This window comes from Pinus tabuliformis, chromosome 2_2 (genome assembly GCF_031772625.1).
Source record: "Pinus tabuliformis cultivar Carrire ecotype Pingquan chromosome 2_2, CPIR1, whole genome shotgun sequence".
Classification (NCBI taxonomy): domain Eukaryota; kingdom Viridiplantae; phylum Streptophyta; class Pinopsida; order Pinales; family Pinaceae; genus Pinus; species Pinus tabuliformis.
The window spans coordinates 595131603-595147501 of NC_142300.1; the positions used below are offsets into that span (position 1 = coordinate 595131603).

Here is a 15899-nt window from a genome sequence, read left to right on the forward strand (position 1 = left end):
GTTTGACGCGGGCGGTTTTAATTATCATTTTCATAGTTCGCATTATGGTTCGTATTCCTAATTGCATGTGTTTATTCTGACAGGAAATGCATTGCCAGGAAATGCATTGCAGCTAATTCTGGTGTTTACTTAGAAAACAAACAGAGCGAGAAACAAAAAACAAAGTGAATTTGTGAATTCATTGCACATTCATATCCAAGATAAACTCTACAGCATCCCAACCAGAAAGCAATTTTATTAATTGAACAGGTATGCAGTTACCAGTTTACTGACCTGCAGATAATATGACAGCAAATGCGCATCTATACTGCTGTTTGCTTCTCTGTCACTTATCTATCTCCCTCTTAAGGTTGAAGAAATCACTAAGGTTTCGCTGATACTGCTGTTTGGACAGGGGTAGAGAATCCAGTGCAGTTCGCGGTAGGCGGTCAGAGTAAATCACCTCAGCTTGAGCAGTTTTTTGTGCCTCGCTCCATCCGTTATCGCAGAGCAATTGAACGTGTCGAGGAGCGAGGGGATATGTGTCATTTTGTCACCGCTCCTCTTCTTTACGTGTCTGTTTCCTGTAAAAAGAACAGGGCAAATGCTTATAACATACCTGCTCAACTGATTCGAGTGAATGAAAACATTGAACGCAAAATCGAACCGCGTGTTGTAATTCGCTTTATGTCTTTTCAATGAAGGTTTTTGTAAATCACGGCATTTGTAAATTTTGATGGTTCTACGTCTTCCTTTTCTTCTTCTCGCTCGTAATCTCTGCGGGAGCCCTTACTGACCACGTGCGCAGAAGTCAAGAAAACGTCAATCTTACACAGTACACTGTAGTCGATGCAATTTCAATTAGCTTGAACGATTAAATCTTTTCAAGCATTCGGTTAGTCCCCTCTTCCAAACATGTATGTCAATTCTCTATCTTTCTGGGCATATACCTAGCCGCTGATTCCAACGGTAGAAGAAATGGCCTTTACAGTGAATTAGTTTCTGCCATAGCAAATCTGCGGTGAACATAGTAGCAATAAATGGCGCCCTTTGTAAGATTCTGTAAGATTACCCTTCCTTGGCTTAGAGGTTAGTTAGGTGTTAGGTTAGTTAGGCCGATAGTAAGTGAGCCATATTGTTTACCCTTCCTTGGCTTAGAGGTTGAGCGTGGATGCTGCTCTAACCTTTGGAGCCGTTGCAAACACTGAGCGAGAACGGTAAGGGGCGCACAAACAATGTCGTTGCGCGGGAGAACTTTCTATAATGGTGAAATTACAAGTGGTTACAGTTTATATAATATTTAATGTAGATTTCAAACTCGTGACCCTTTTAATTTGTCATTGGGTTTAATTTATTTACTTCTCTGTGAATCCATATTTATATCTTTTACTAAAACAATGGTATCTTGTTACAAAGTATTTCAACCAGGCGCATGATTTGACTTGAAGGTAATTACTACACAATTTATCTTCCTTGTTTCCTTATTTACATAACTTATATCATTTTTGTTTACAATTACTAACGTAGTTTTCCTTCTCTGATTTTTATACAGATAAATATTGTACCAGTCTACCAAGTATTTTTTCTTCGATACTTTCGACTTGGATTCACAATATTATATAACATTTAGATGGTAAAATTTATATAACATTTAGTTGTCTTATCAGGTCGGATGTTCTTATAAACCTTGGTTCCTTGTCTGCTTGCACGTGACTCCTGAGTTTGAGACAAACACTAATTTTCCTAATGTTTGTTTTCAATTTAGTAATTATTTTTATTATTTCTCACTTGTAAAAAATTTACAACTACAGGCTTCTATGCCTATTGTATATTGTAATTTTCGAGGGTATTTTTTTTAACCCAAAACTATTGTTAATTAAAATTTATGGAGGTCAATTTCGACTTACACTATTGTTTAAGAAATTTTCTCCATAATTATAAACAAGGAATGTTTATAATTTTCAACTCTTTGACTATATAAATACATTTCATATCTTTACACATTCAATGCTCCTTATGCAATGGCTGCTCTCTCTTGTATTTTTCTGTATAAATAGGTCTTATGACTGCTCAGTCTTCTGCCGCGTGTATCCGCGTGCACATACACAATGGTTATACTTTTCAACTCTTTGACTATATAAATACAATTCATATTTTTATACATGCAATGTTCCTTATTCAATGGTTGTGTTCTCTTGTATTTTTCTGTGTAAATAGTTTTTATGACTGCTTAGGGTACACAGATAGGTACAGAGTGTTTCTCATTGATTATCATTTATAGACATACAAGGAGCTTGCCAGCATAGCTATGACACATCTCAACTTAGTGCAGGGACTCATCTCAACTTAGTGCAGGGACTCGCTGCATCGCAGCTCTTCTTGTTTAATTATCTTCTCAAACACGGAGCAATTCTACTTCCACAGAGAACGCCCTTCTTCAATCTTTCCCCAAATCAATTCCCCACTTTATTTCGCTGCATCGCAGCTCTTCTTGTTTAATTATCTTCTCAAACACGGAGCAATTCTACTTCCACAGAGAACGCCCCCCTTCAATCTTTCCCCAAATCAATTCCCCACTTTATTTGTCAACTATAGAACCATGCATTCAACAATCCATCATAGAGATCAAATATATAATTTCCAAATCACACAACAAGATATAATCATATCAATCAACACTCATTCCAACAATCCATCATAGAGATCAAATATATAATTTCCAAATCACACAACAAGATATAATCATATCAATCAACACTCATTCCAAGATACTCATTAACCAAACAGAGATATTCGTGAACATTGACTGGAAAGTTCTCAACCACGGGATACAAATATCCTTTAAAAGATTTTTCCTCATTCATTAAAAATAAAAGATACATCACTTGGCCTAATCTTCACATTTATTTGGCCAGCTTTTCTTTTAAGCTTCCCATGATTAAATACAACTTTATGAAATGAGTAGATTTTCCTAAATCCATAAATTAGTCCATGATTTATTTCCTAAATTTTTTATTCTTTTCAAGGCAGATTTGCTTATGGTTTATGGAAAAAATATTACCTATCCATAAAATTTCTACAACTACGACTGTAATTTCAATAATAATTAAAGAAACTTTAATATTGTTTACAAATAAGAAGCTTGCATGCTCCTACTTCATATTCCCAAAGTAGAAAAATTTCAGGGCCTCTTGCTCATGTGTCTATCAATTTTTTAATCTTGTAGGATCCAAAAACTTATGTTGTAGTTTTGCATTCATCCCAAAATGTTGTCCTCCTCCTCTTGGTGTTGCATTCAATTCTCAAGGTTTCCAAATTTTATGCTACTCTCGTCCACTTCGTCTTGCTAATGCAAATATTCTCCATCAATTTTTTTTTTTTTGTTGGATGTCATTTGTTTGACAAATATCGAGTCATGAATGTTCCGATATGGGCATATGTCATTATGTGATCGGTTCATTCATTCCGATCATGAATGAGAGATATTATATATGTCATTATGTATTTCTTCCAGTCATGACTCGAGATATGTGTCATACCAGATGATATGTGACCAGATTCGATGTGAGTGAGAGAAGGACCAGACCAGAGAGATGTGAGTGAGAGAAGGAGAGAGATTCATGACTGATATGGGCATATGTCATTATGCTCATGATCGAATTGAGATCTCCTCTCCTCTCCTCTCCCTAATGGTCGAGCCCCCTAAAGGGTCCTCTCCTTAACAGTCGAGCCTGCTTACGCATCCTTATCAGTCATTTTTTTTTTTTGTTGGATGTCATTTGTTGGATGTCATTTTCCTCTTGTTGTATCTTCTCTTGATTATCCTCTTCATCAACATCCAAGATTTGTCAATTTCTTCATTTAACGTTGTCCTTGACAACTAATATTTACTCTTATCTCTTTCTTGTTGCTGCTTATCTTCCTTGCCCATAAGAGTTGCAAAATTCTCACCAAATTCTATTTTTATACATCTACTTCACCATATGTTGCTCATGCCTCCAACTTCCTCCTCATTATTGACTTTCAAGATAATTTCCTCTTCTTCTAGCTTCAACTTTACAAATTGGATATGCACCTTCTGATTCACTAATCTCTTCTCAAGAAGTTTCAACTCTTCACACAAATCAGTAAAATTATCTTGATCTAAATTTGTAAAATCATCACTCATGTCCTTTGTTGACCATTCCAATAAGATATTTTCTTCTTCCTCGAAGTAGCCATCTCTGTCCTGTAGCATACGAATTTCATCCACAATTCCATTATTTGGAATTTTCATAATATTTCCTTCATGAGGAAACTTTCCATATTCATCCCTACATAACATTCATCGCTTTAATCCTTCCTTTGCTTGTCTTCATAAACCAACATGCCCTTGTTCATTTCAACAATAGCATTTTGTAATTGTTCTTCCTCTAACCTTGTGACAATTCTTAGTGATTATTCTTCACCTTTTGTTTGTACAACACCTACATGAATACAAATTTCATTAGTCTTAAAAACATGAGATCCTTGGATCTCATCAAATTCTTCATCCTCATCTTCACCAAGGATTGGTCCTTCTTCACGTTCATAATAGTGAACTTCCATTTTTGTTTCCTTGAGTTCTCTCCTTACCAAGCACACATTATGTGCTTTAGCTTCACCTACAACTTGTGCCACTTCACTTTCTTCTGCGTATTCCATCTACATGTATGGATAAATTCAAAGCTTGTAGAATCAAAGGATGGAGAAATATAATTAACGTAAATTGTTTTGTTTGCACTTTATACTGATGGCTATATGAATTGAAGTCTTGTGCAGAACAAACATTGAAGTTCTTTGGAAGGAAATCTACTATGATGAAAGTAGAATAGATTGGCATTGATAAACATTTCAGAAAAGAAATTTTTTTGAGGATATGAAAGGACATTGGAAGAAACAACAACAATTCACATGAAGTTGAACACATAGGTAGAGTGGTGTTATGCTTTTAATAAATTTATGAAGTAAATTATCAATGATTACAAGTAGAAAAGGTAGAGATGTTTATTGTATAATGATTGAAATAAATAACAACTAAAGTTATTTGAAACTTCTGGCTAAGAACCTAATATAACTGAGGTTGGAAAATGAGGAAAATTGAATCTCAGAGGTGAGGAAGTTGATTACAAAAGCCAAGAGAGCAAGAAATGCTCATATGAAGGTTCTAAGGGAGGAAATCAAAATAAATACCAGTGGAAACTAGGCCATGAAGAAGTTTAATAAGGTATTTGGTAGCAAGCTAATGGATATAGTTTGTTACAGAGACTTGACTAAAACTTACAATAAGTAAGATGAAGCTCATAGAGGAAGGAAAACTATGTGTAATAATGGCCATAGGAAAGGTTCAAAGGTAATACATAGGAATTTAAGTGACAAGGAAATTTATAGAGAGATAGATGCAATGAAAGTACAACTTGAGGTGATGAGAGAACTGCTACAGAAAGGAGAAGATGACCATAGATATGGATGGAATCTTCAGAGGGGAGTGAAATGGAATTGATTGTAGGTGAAACAAAGGGATATGATAAATGCTTAGTTGAAGGATGGAAATCTAAAATGATTTGAGAAAAAGGAAAAGGTAACTGTTGAAGGAGAAGTTCAATTTTGTGAACATGAACAAGGACCAATCCTTGGAGATAATAATGAGGATGATAATAGGAGATCTGCAGAGGGCATTTATAACTATTTGGAAAGCTCAAATCAGCATGATAATATGATTTCTGAGGCATCAAATAGGGCTACAAAGCCTTATGTTCTTAAATTTAATGAATTATGTATGTTTTCATGTTACATAGACAATGAAGAAGAACTATCATTTGAAGTTGCCATGAAGATTAATGAAGATGATGGAGATATTCTTTCTAAAGGAATAAGAGAAAAATAGAAGAATATTTATGTTATGAAGGAAGATGAGACAACATTTTTCAATACAAGCAGTCATACTGAAATCATACATAATGGACAGATGTAGTTGATGGTGCACAATTGCAGGATCTTGTTGGTGTTGTGAGTAAGAGAAAGTTTTCTTATGTAGATAGCCAAAAGAAGGATCAAGTAGATGAACAAGAATAAAATTCAGATGCAATGCTTATGGAATTAGAGGAGGAAATCAAATTGTTGGAAAGGCAGTGATGAAAACCGAACTAGGGGTTTATCATCTTCAAGTTTTCTTATGGTATCTACCTTAGACCTGTGTGTATGGGCGCATTAAACTCTTCCAATATGCCTCAGATCCATGCATGCATGGACGAATAATTCCTCACGTCACCTCACTTGAGTGTGCAAGCAACATCAACACATTTCCTCACACAATGAGACATGTTTCACACCATCTAGACTGAATATAAATTGTGAGATTTATATGCACACAATTTCGTAAGAACCAAATTTCATTAATTAAAACCACTAAATTATTACATGGCACCTCTTGGCTGCTTGGTGGCCCTATTCATCATTAGATGGCCACCTCTTTTCAATTTCAAAAGGCTACAATTGATAGAGGAAATTACATTTTCATGGATGACTTTGGATCCATGATTTTCTCCATAAACCTCTCAACACTATTCCTGATATCCCTCACGAATATGATTTTTCATGCTTTTAATCTTCTACAAAAAAGATACTACCTTGTGTTTTGGTAGTTGCACCTTCTGGAATTTTTTCTTGTTGATTTTTTTGGAGGTGGGTCAATTCTTCTATATCATATTCCCAAGGTACAAAAACTTATGACCTTGTGGTCATATGCATTTGGTGTTCTCATAATAGATTTAACTCATGAGAGGCAATAGGCCTCTGCAATTACATGTATATTGTTTGCTACATACTACCTCACCAAACTTTCTCCTAAGTTTGAGCTTTTGGCTTCTTCATGTTTCTCTTCTTTAGAACCCTAAGAGCACTCCTTTCTCTAGGATGTTACAAATTTTCTCACCTTTCTCTATTGTCACATGCACAAACAAATCAAATCTCTTACCAGATATTCAATCAACTTGAACCTTCTTATGCTACTTCCTCCAGACTACTCCCAGGAATATTCTATGCTTTGATACCATTTGACGAAAACAAAACTAGGGGTTTATCATTTTCAATTTTTCTTATGATATTGATCTTATACATGTGGGTATGAGCCCACTAAAATCTTCCACTATGCTTCTGATCCATGCATGCATGGATGGTTAATTACTCACGCCATCTCACTTCATTGTGTGAACAACATGAACACGTTACTCACACAATAATACATAGTTCACACCATCAATACTAAATATAAACTACAATATTTATATACACACAATTTCACAAGAAAAAAAATCGTTTATTCAAACCACAAAACTATTACATGGCGCCTCTTGGTTACCTAGAGGGCTTATTCATCATTAGATAGCCGCCTCTTTTCAATGTATGAAGGCTACATTTTGTATAGGAAATTACATTTTTGATCACTATGGATCCATGATTTTCTCCATAAAGTTCTCAATGTTATTTCTAATATCCCTCACGGATAAGATTTTTCACTCTTTTATTCTTCTACAAAAATGATACTATCCTGTGCTTTGATAGTTATGCCTTACGAAATTTGTTCTTGCTAATTTTCTTGGAGGTGGGTCAATGCTCCAACATTTGGTGGTTGAAAGAACCTGAGATTATAGCCAGAGGTGAGAAATGTTGAATAGTGGATAACAAGGGAAAGGTGCTTATTGCTTGTAATGAAGAAGAAGTAAATATTGGTCTTCAAACTAATTATGTGTTTGCGGATATAAAGGAAGATGATGAACATGAAGTTGTAATAAAACAAATAGAGTATTTTATTTCCTAGAAGTGAAGATAAAGGACAACTGGTGTAGGAAGAAGAAGATAAGATGATGGAAGGTAAGGCAAGTTTGTCTCATAAAAATGGAATTTTATTTCATTTTCAGTAAGAAGATATAAAGAAGAAAAATTTCTTTGAAGGCAATAATGAAGATGATTTCAAAATTGATAATTCTGAAGAAGAAAATAGTCTATAGGTTGTAGATCAACAATTGAGAAGACATTCAAGAGTCTTAAACATCTTGGACAAGATGCATGATGACATAGAGTGTGAGTAGAGAGGTTATGAAGACAATGAAAGGAAAACTGACATCATAAAACTTTTGATTTCATAAATCAAGTTGCAAGTAAGTGGTGATAGTAGCATGTACCAAAAAAATGATAAACTAGACATAGAAATGATTGAATTAAAGATGTTTATGAAGAGGATGATCAAGAGAAGGTAAATAAAGTGTAAAAGGAAAACCAATAACATAGTACAACTAACTAAGAATGTTTGCATCAACAAGGTAAGTGGACAAGAACATCATAGGATTTCGAAGACTATAGAAGTGAAGGTAGCATCAATAGTAGGAAAACAACATATAGGGAACAATGGAAAACTACAAAACAATATTTGGGGTCCTATAGGATTAAGAAATTGATGACACATGACTAGGAGGTCATGAACATTTTCCACCTTGGGAGTCTGATGCAGGAGCATTAGAGCTTCCCAAAACCATAAAGATTTATGAAAAAAATCTCCAAAAGGGGTTTCAATGTTGAAAATTAATCCTAATTCCTTATTTCTAAATATTCTTAGTTTCTTTAATTATTATAGAATAGTTTTAGAAAATATACAAAAAATTATTTCCATAAGACAAAAGAAAATATACATGGAAAAACATGAGAGGTTTAGGGAATAAATCATGAGTGATTTCAGGAGTGATTTATGGATCTAGGAAAATCTACTTTGTTCTAAAAGTTCTATTTAATCATTATAAGCCTAAGGGAAAAGATAATGGCCAAATGATTGTGAGCTAGGCCAAAGAGAGGAACACATGTTTCTGAGTAGAATTGTAGGTGAAAATTTGTGGAATGAAATGGAATTTCATGTATTTATGTTCATGAATTGTCTTTGTTCAAATATAGAAGAATTCTAGTCTGGTTTTGAAATCTAGAATTAGCAAAACTATAGATCCTATGTCTAATTTGTGGTTAAAGTAGAAGAGTTTAAATATCTCTATGAAGTCTGAAAATAATGATAGATTTGTTGATTAATATATCATGTCGAAAATAAATCTTGTACAAGGATTAAGACAATTTGAATTAAGTGAACCAGGTGAATAACTTAGTACATGCATAGATATTTTGTGAATTTCAATGACAACCATCTACAACTGTCAAAGAGATAAGGTGCATGTGCACCTTGATTTCAATAGTGCATTGACATGCCAAAAGTAGTGAAGTTAAAACTTACAAGAAAATTGGATTGGAGATAATTTATGGTTAAGTGGATCAAGATAAGAATCATATACATGTTGTATAATTCACTGTGTGTGGATTAGAAGTATTTTTGCATGATTAAATCTTTGTATAATAAGCGAGAAGACTCAAATCAGTAATATAGTATATCGGATGGTAAATCAAACTTGGGTAGTCGGTAGTGAAATAGAGAAGATACAATGGTAAGTCGCCCATGCATTTAAATGCTTGTGAGAATCCATTATACAATTGAATTGATTGAGTTTTTTGGATGTCTTGCATTGTTCCTTGTGAGAGATGCCTCTCAAAAATCTTGCTGACAGTGAAAGTGAAAATATTGCATGCACAGGCTTAGATTTTTGCAATCGCACACCATGCTAAATGGAGAGATAAACAAAACCAATAGTTTATAAACACCTCGCCATAAAAGAGTTAGTTTTTCCTTGTGCAACCTTTCTTCATCGAGAGGGAGGTAATTAGCATCCATTATTCAAGAATTCATCATGGAGATTGTTGGAGGAGCCAAGTAGTTAGTTGTTTACACAATATTCACCACTGCCATAACAAAGAGTCATAATTTCCACTACAACCATGGTTTCTATATGGTAATTTTAACAAGAAAGATATTATTAGGGTATTAAAGATATGTGATACATAAGTGATTTCTTAAAGAAATTTGTTTTGGAAGTTTTTATCTTGGTGATAAAATTTTTACTAGGTTGAAGTTGTTTGGTGTTTTTAAAGGGTACACTCCAAATATTATAGCCACCATTGGATTGATATACAAAAGGAAATGTTCCTGCAAATTTTTCTTCATTATTTTATGGGTAAAGTGTTTTTTTTAATCAACACTTTACCTATTCCTTGTTAAATTTATGATGTAGGAGCATTAGAGCTTCACAAAACCATCAAGCGTTTCGAAGAAAATCTCCAAAAGGAGTTCAATATTGAAAAGGAATTATTATTATGTTGACGGTACTGGACTCGCCAACATTCAGGGGGTCTGTCAGGCTAGGCAGTAACTCCACAAAGCAAAAACTGATTCATATATTTTATTCCGTTAGGTAGTTCTATTATATACATGAGGAAGAGACTGTTCAGTTCATCTCCCGATGACTATTCATATTTCTCATTTATTTATTTACATATATTTACCCAATCACAAGGATTAGGTGTCAACATTCCCCCCCTTAATCTGAAGGGATGTTGGTGAGTCCAAGCATCATTCTGAATCGTTCAAGCTTTTCTCTTCCAGCGCTTTGGTGAAGATGTCTGCAATTTGCTCATTTGTGGAACAATGACGGAGATGGATTGTTTTGGCCTCAACATGATGTCGAATCAGATGATATTTAGTATTGATGTGCTTCGTTCGATCATGGAACTTTGGGTTCTTGGCCAACTTTATTGCAGAGGTATTTTCAATCATGAGTGGAGTTGATTGTACTTGTTTTACCTGCAAATATTCAAGAATTTTCCTGAGCCACACAATTTCTTTTGTTGCTTCAGCTGCTGCAACGTATTCTGCTTCTGTTGTGGAATCTACTAAAACTGATTGTTTGCGTGATCTCCAGGAGACAACTCCTGATCCAAGACTCATAGCATATCCTGAAGTAGATACCCCAGTTTCTTTGTCTCCATCGAAGTCTGAATCAGAGTATCCAATCAAGCTGAAGTCGTCCACCTGTGTATACTTGATTCCAAAGTCTTGAGTTCCCTTCAAGTACTTTAGAACTCTTTTTGGAGCAGACCAATGTCCCTGACAAGGCTTTTGCATAAACCTGGAGAGGATTCCAACAACAAATGAAATGTCTGGTCTGGTAGTAGTTAGGTAGTTGAGACTTCCTACAAGCTGTCTATACTTTGTTGCATCCTCAAATTCCTTTCCTTCAATAGATGTGAGCTTTAAGTTTTGTTCCATTGGAATAGTAAGAGGATTGCACTCTGTCATGCCAAACCTGTTCAACAAATCTCCAATGCATTTCTTTTGAGAAAGAAATATGGACTTTAGATGTTGGGTTACTTCAATGCCAAGATAGTAATGAACATAGCCCAAATTAGTCATTTCAAAAATTTTCCCTAATTATTTCTTTATGGATGCATTGTAGCTTTCATTGTTCCCTGTCATCAAAAGATCATCTACATATACCACAAGATATACAACTGTTTTGCCAACTTTATTGACAAATAAAGTTGCATCATCAAGATCAAAATGTTTGAAATTGAGTTTCAGAAGATGCTCAGTCAGTTTTTCATACCAGGCTCGCAGTGCTTGTTTGAGGCCATACAAGGACTTCACAAGTTTGCATACTTTATGTTCATGTCCTTTCACAGCAAATCCTTAAGGTTGGGACATAAAAACATTCTCTTTTAGATCTCCATTCAAGAAATCAGTTTTTACATCCATTGGATGGACTTTCCAACCATTCTAAGCTGCTAGTGCAAAGAGTGTTCAGATGGTAGCCCATTTTGCTGTGGGGGAAAAAGTATCCTCATAATCGACCCCTTCCTTCTATGCAAAACCTTTTGCCACAAGCCTAGCTTTGTGCTTGTCAAGTGAGCCATCAACTTTATACTTGTTCTTGTAGACCCATTTGCAGCCAATTGGTTTGGTTCCTAATGGAGGATCAACCAGCTTCCAAGTGTCGTTCTTTATGAGGGCATCACACTCCTTTTGCATCACTTCTTTCCATTCATCATGAAAAGCAACTTCTTTGAAGGAAGTTGGTTCAAAATTTGTAGACAAGTTCAATTCACAATCATAAGAAACATCCATATCAACAGGTGAATTAGAGTCATCTACATCACCTCCATTTTGCCGGTTTGAATTTTTGGTTCCTGTCTTTCCAACTTCATCAGGATGAACACTTTCAAGTGTCTTTGTTAGCCACTTTGGGGGAACTTTCTAAGATGGTCCAGGCTGCTCCATTGATTGAGTTGGGACTGAATCAAGATTGAGTCTCCCAATTCTATCAATTACATCACTTAAAGCATCATCCGTTGTTGGAGTTTCATGCGGGGGAGAGTGTTCTTCAGAAGAAGATTCCACATGTTGATCTAGTATAGGAATCCCCCCTTCAAGATGTGGAATCTGATTATCAAATTCCTGAAATGATTTTGCTTTTGCGAATCTATCAAAGCGATCAAGTTTCTGCTCAACAACATTTTCAGTTTTGGATGATTCAAGAAAAATTACATCTCTAGATACAACAAACTTCTTATTTACTTCATCATAGAGGCGGTATGCTTTGGAGGTGTTTGAGTACCCCAGAAAGATACACTTACGACTTCTAGCACCAAGTTTGTTTCTATGTACCTTTGGTATCAAGGCATAACAGGTGGAACCAAAGACCCTGAGATGCTTTACCGAAGGAACATGTCCATACCACATTTCATATGGAGTCTTGTTTCTTATAGCATTAGATGGACATCTATTATTTATATATGTAGCACATAGAACAACATCAGCCCAAAACATTATCTTTACATTTTTGAAGAAGAGCATGGATCGTACGATATTTAAGATTGTCCTATTCATTCTTTCAGCTACACCATTCTGTTGGGGCTTATAAGGCACAATTGTTTGATGTTTGATCCCATGTTGGCGAAGATAGTTTTCAAATTCATTTGATGTGTATTCTTTTCCATTATCAGTGCGAATAGACCCAATATGAGACTGTGCATCATTTTCAATCCATTTATGAAAATTCTTGAATGTTTGAAAAGCATTAGATTTGTTCTTCAATAAATAAACCCAACACATTCTGGTGTAGTCATCAATAAATGTCATGATATATTTATTTCCATTTGCACAAGGAACAGGCATTGGACCACATAAATCTGAATGAATGAGTTCAAGTTTTCTATGTACTCTTGAATGTGAATCATGAAAAGACTGTTTGCTATGCTTTCCTAGAATGCAAGCATCACATTGCTTAAGTTTTCTAGGAATTGTAGGCAAACCAAAAACACCATTTTTCTTCAATAAGCGGAGATTGTCATAGTTCAAATGTCGAAATCTAGCATGCCATAATAAACTTGATGGATGTGTACCTTCTTCATGATGAGAATTGTATGAAAAATGTTGTGCATGAGCAGAGGTTCCTTGCAGTTTGAGAAGCCTTTCTTCTTCTATTCCCCTCATGACAAGTGAGTGGTCAGATGCTTTTCTTACCTCAAGCTTTCCATTAAACGTATGAATGGAGTGACCTTGCTGACGGATGTGGACCAAGGACAACAAGTTTCTCTTGAGCTATGGGAGACATAGAACATGATCCAGAAGAAAGTCTGGAAGACCAGGCAGTTTAAGCCTGATTGTGCCAAGCCCTGATGGCTTGATTTTTGATTGATCTGCAAACTATACTGCTCCATCAACATTGTCAGTGAAATCTTCAAAAAAATCTTTTCTATGAGTCATGTGGTAGGTTGCTCCTGAATCAAGCAACCAATCATTTTTCCAAGAAGCAAGTGAAGCATTAAATAAATCTTCATTTACTCCAATGTTACATTGTGCCATAACATAGTGAGAGTATTCAAGTGCTTTACCTTTGCCTGTATCATCAGCTTAACCTTTCTGTTGGTTTCTTTTCTGTTCAATTTTGTCCCATGGTAGCTTGCAGTGAAAATCTGCCTTTTCTCCTTGAGGGTTTTTGCCCCCCTGCCTCTGAAATATATTCCTCTTCCTCTTGAATGAATACTGTAACAAAAATACTTCTGCTGATAGAAAATTGATTCTGATATATGATATATGGAGACAGAGGTATGCAGAATAATTTATCTTCAAAGCTATCTCAGTCTATTGTCTAATTCATCTTCATGGAATCTTCACAATTATTGTCTATGCTGTCAAAGGAATCTACAGAAAACTACTGAGACTTGTATAAGCGATTCCACAAATGAATCAAATGTTATAGTAATGCACCAAAACCTTAACTTCTCTGAAATACCACAGCGCTAACCAGCAGTGTTAACCAACAATGTTAACCAACCAACAGTAAAAATGTACTCAAAAGGGCATTCTCAAAGGGCATTATCTTCCACTAAAACTTCTAACACAAGGTTTTGATGTACCCATTGAATCACGACCATCACAACTTCAATACACAGAGAAAAAATGACCTTTAAAATGCACACAACCACCAATAAAAAATTCAATGCATACGCAGCGTACAAGTCCAATTCTTCATACCATACGGCCTCCTTTTAAAAGAGTTCAATGCATCATGGACGTTCTACCTCCACCAAACATTCTGCCATATCAATATAGGATTAGATAATAAAATGTTACTGAATGTTGTGTTGCTTTCACAATGTTAAGACCTTCTCTGCTCTTATTGCGAACTACATATTGCCACTGGCATTGCGTACTGTCAGAATTCAATAAAACAATTATGCTACTTCTACAATTAAAAATGCTTGCTGAGAAAATTATCTTGGAATTATTGGATGTGTCCTCAGGCCAGCGTTCAAATGTCAGCTTTCAAACGCCCCTACCATGTCAACGGAACCATGTCAGGCCAGTGGAACAAACGCCCCTGGAGGCGCAAACGAGCCCAAGAATCACCGATAGGATTTACTCCAATACTATGAGACCAAGGCTGTGCAGAGACCTGACGTCTCAGAAGAGGAGCGCCTCGCCCAAACTCAGAGATACGAGGAGATAATTGTTGCTGGAGGTGGCATGGGTGTTGAGGTATTCAATCGAGGTATGATTCCACTAGCATATGTAGAACTTGAAAAAAAGCTCAGAACAGATGACGACGTTATCCGTTCATCGGCTTTCAAGGTGAACACAAGGAAATATTAGTTTCTCTTTGTATATGTTTCATGCGGCTTCTATCGTGGCACCTGTGAGGAGTGCAGCAGTGTTAAGCTTTAACAACGATGGTGTAGAAGCTCATCACCTCGTCCTCAGTAGAAAAGGAGGCAACGGTTCGAATGCCAGCTCTCACGGAATATGAATAGAGCGCAGGTAAAGGAATATGAATACCATGTGAATATGGCAGCGTAAGAGTAGCAGGCTTGACAGATGGTGTGGGTAGGCTTGACAGAAAAGGTCAGACACCTGACACCAACAATTATATGGGCAAAGAATTTATAAAACGTTTATGGACAGAGAGCGTAGGTATGGAGGACAAAACGCAGGCAATGTCGGATAGGCATATAGACACTCAATCATTGAATTATATGGGGAGTAGTGGAGCAGACTAGGAGTTACAAAGACATAAAGGATAAAAAAAGGAGCCGACTCTATTACCATGTCAGGCCAGGAAGTAACTCCACAAAGCAAAATCTGATTCATATATTTTATTCCATCAGGTAGTTCTATTATATACATGAGGGAGAGACTGTTCAGTTCATCTCCCGATGACTGTTCATATTTCTCATTTATTTATTTACATATATTTACCCAATCACAAGGATTAGGTGTCAACAGGGTCTCCCCGATATGAAGTCCCAATTAGACCTCATACCATTTGGAATAGGAGCCCCATCCAGAGTACGACTGGGTTGTCAAAATAGTACGTTTTAGTGTTATGCCTTGGCTGCAATAATGAATAGAATGATGTATTCGTTACATTGGTGAAACACGTGTATCTTTGTGAAGGGTCAAGTGCAATGCATGAAAG

The 15899-nt window shown here is 35.8% G+C and overlaps 2 long non-coding RNA genes across 2 annotated transcripts; both read left to right on the plus strand.

The window, feature by feature from the left end:
• The first annotated feature begins 53 nt into the window (after positions 1-53).
• LOC149194055 (uncharacterized) lies at positions 54-694 on the plus strand. The gene is made up of 2 exons (XR_016255025.1): positions 54-249; positions 395-694. It is a non-coding gene; the product is annotated as an uncharacterized LOC149194055 (long non-coding RNA).
• Positions 695-1380: 686 nt separating this feature from the next.
• Positions 1381-1759, plus strand: LOC149194056 (uncharacterized). The gene is made up of 2 exons (XR_016255026.1): positions 1381-1427; positions 1532-1759. It is a non-coding gene; the product is annotated as an uncharacterized LOC149194056 (long non-coding RNA).
• The last annotated feature ends 14140 nt before the right edge of the window (positions 1760-15899 follow it).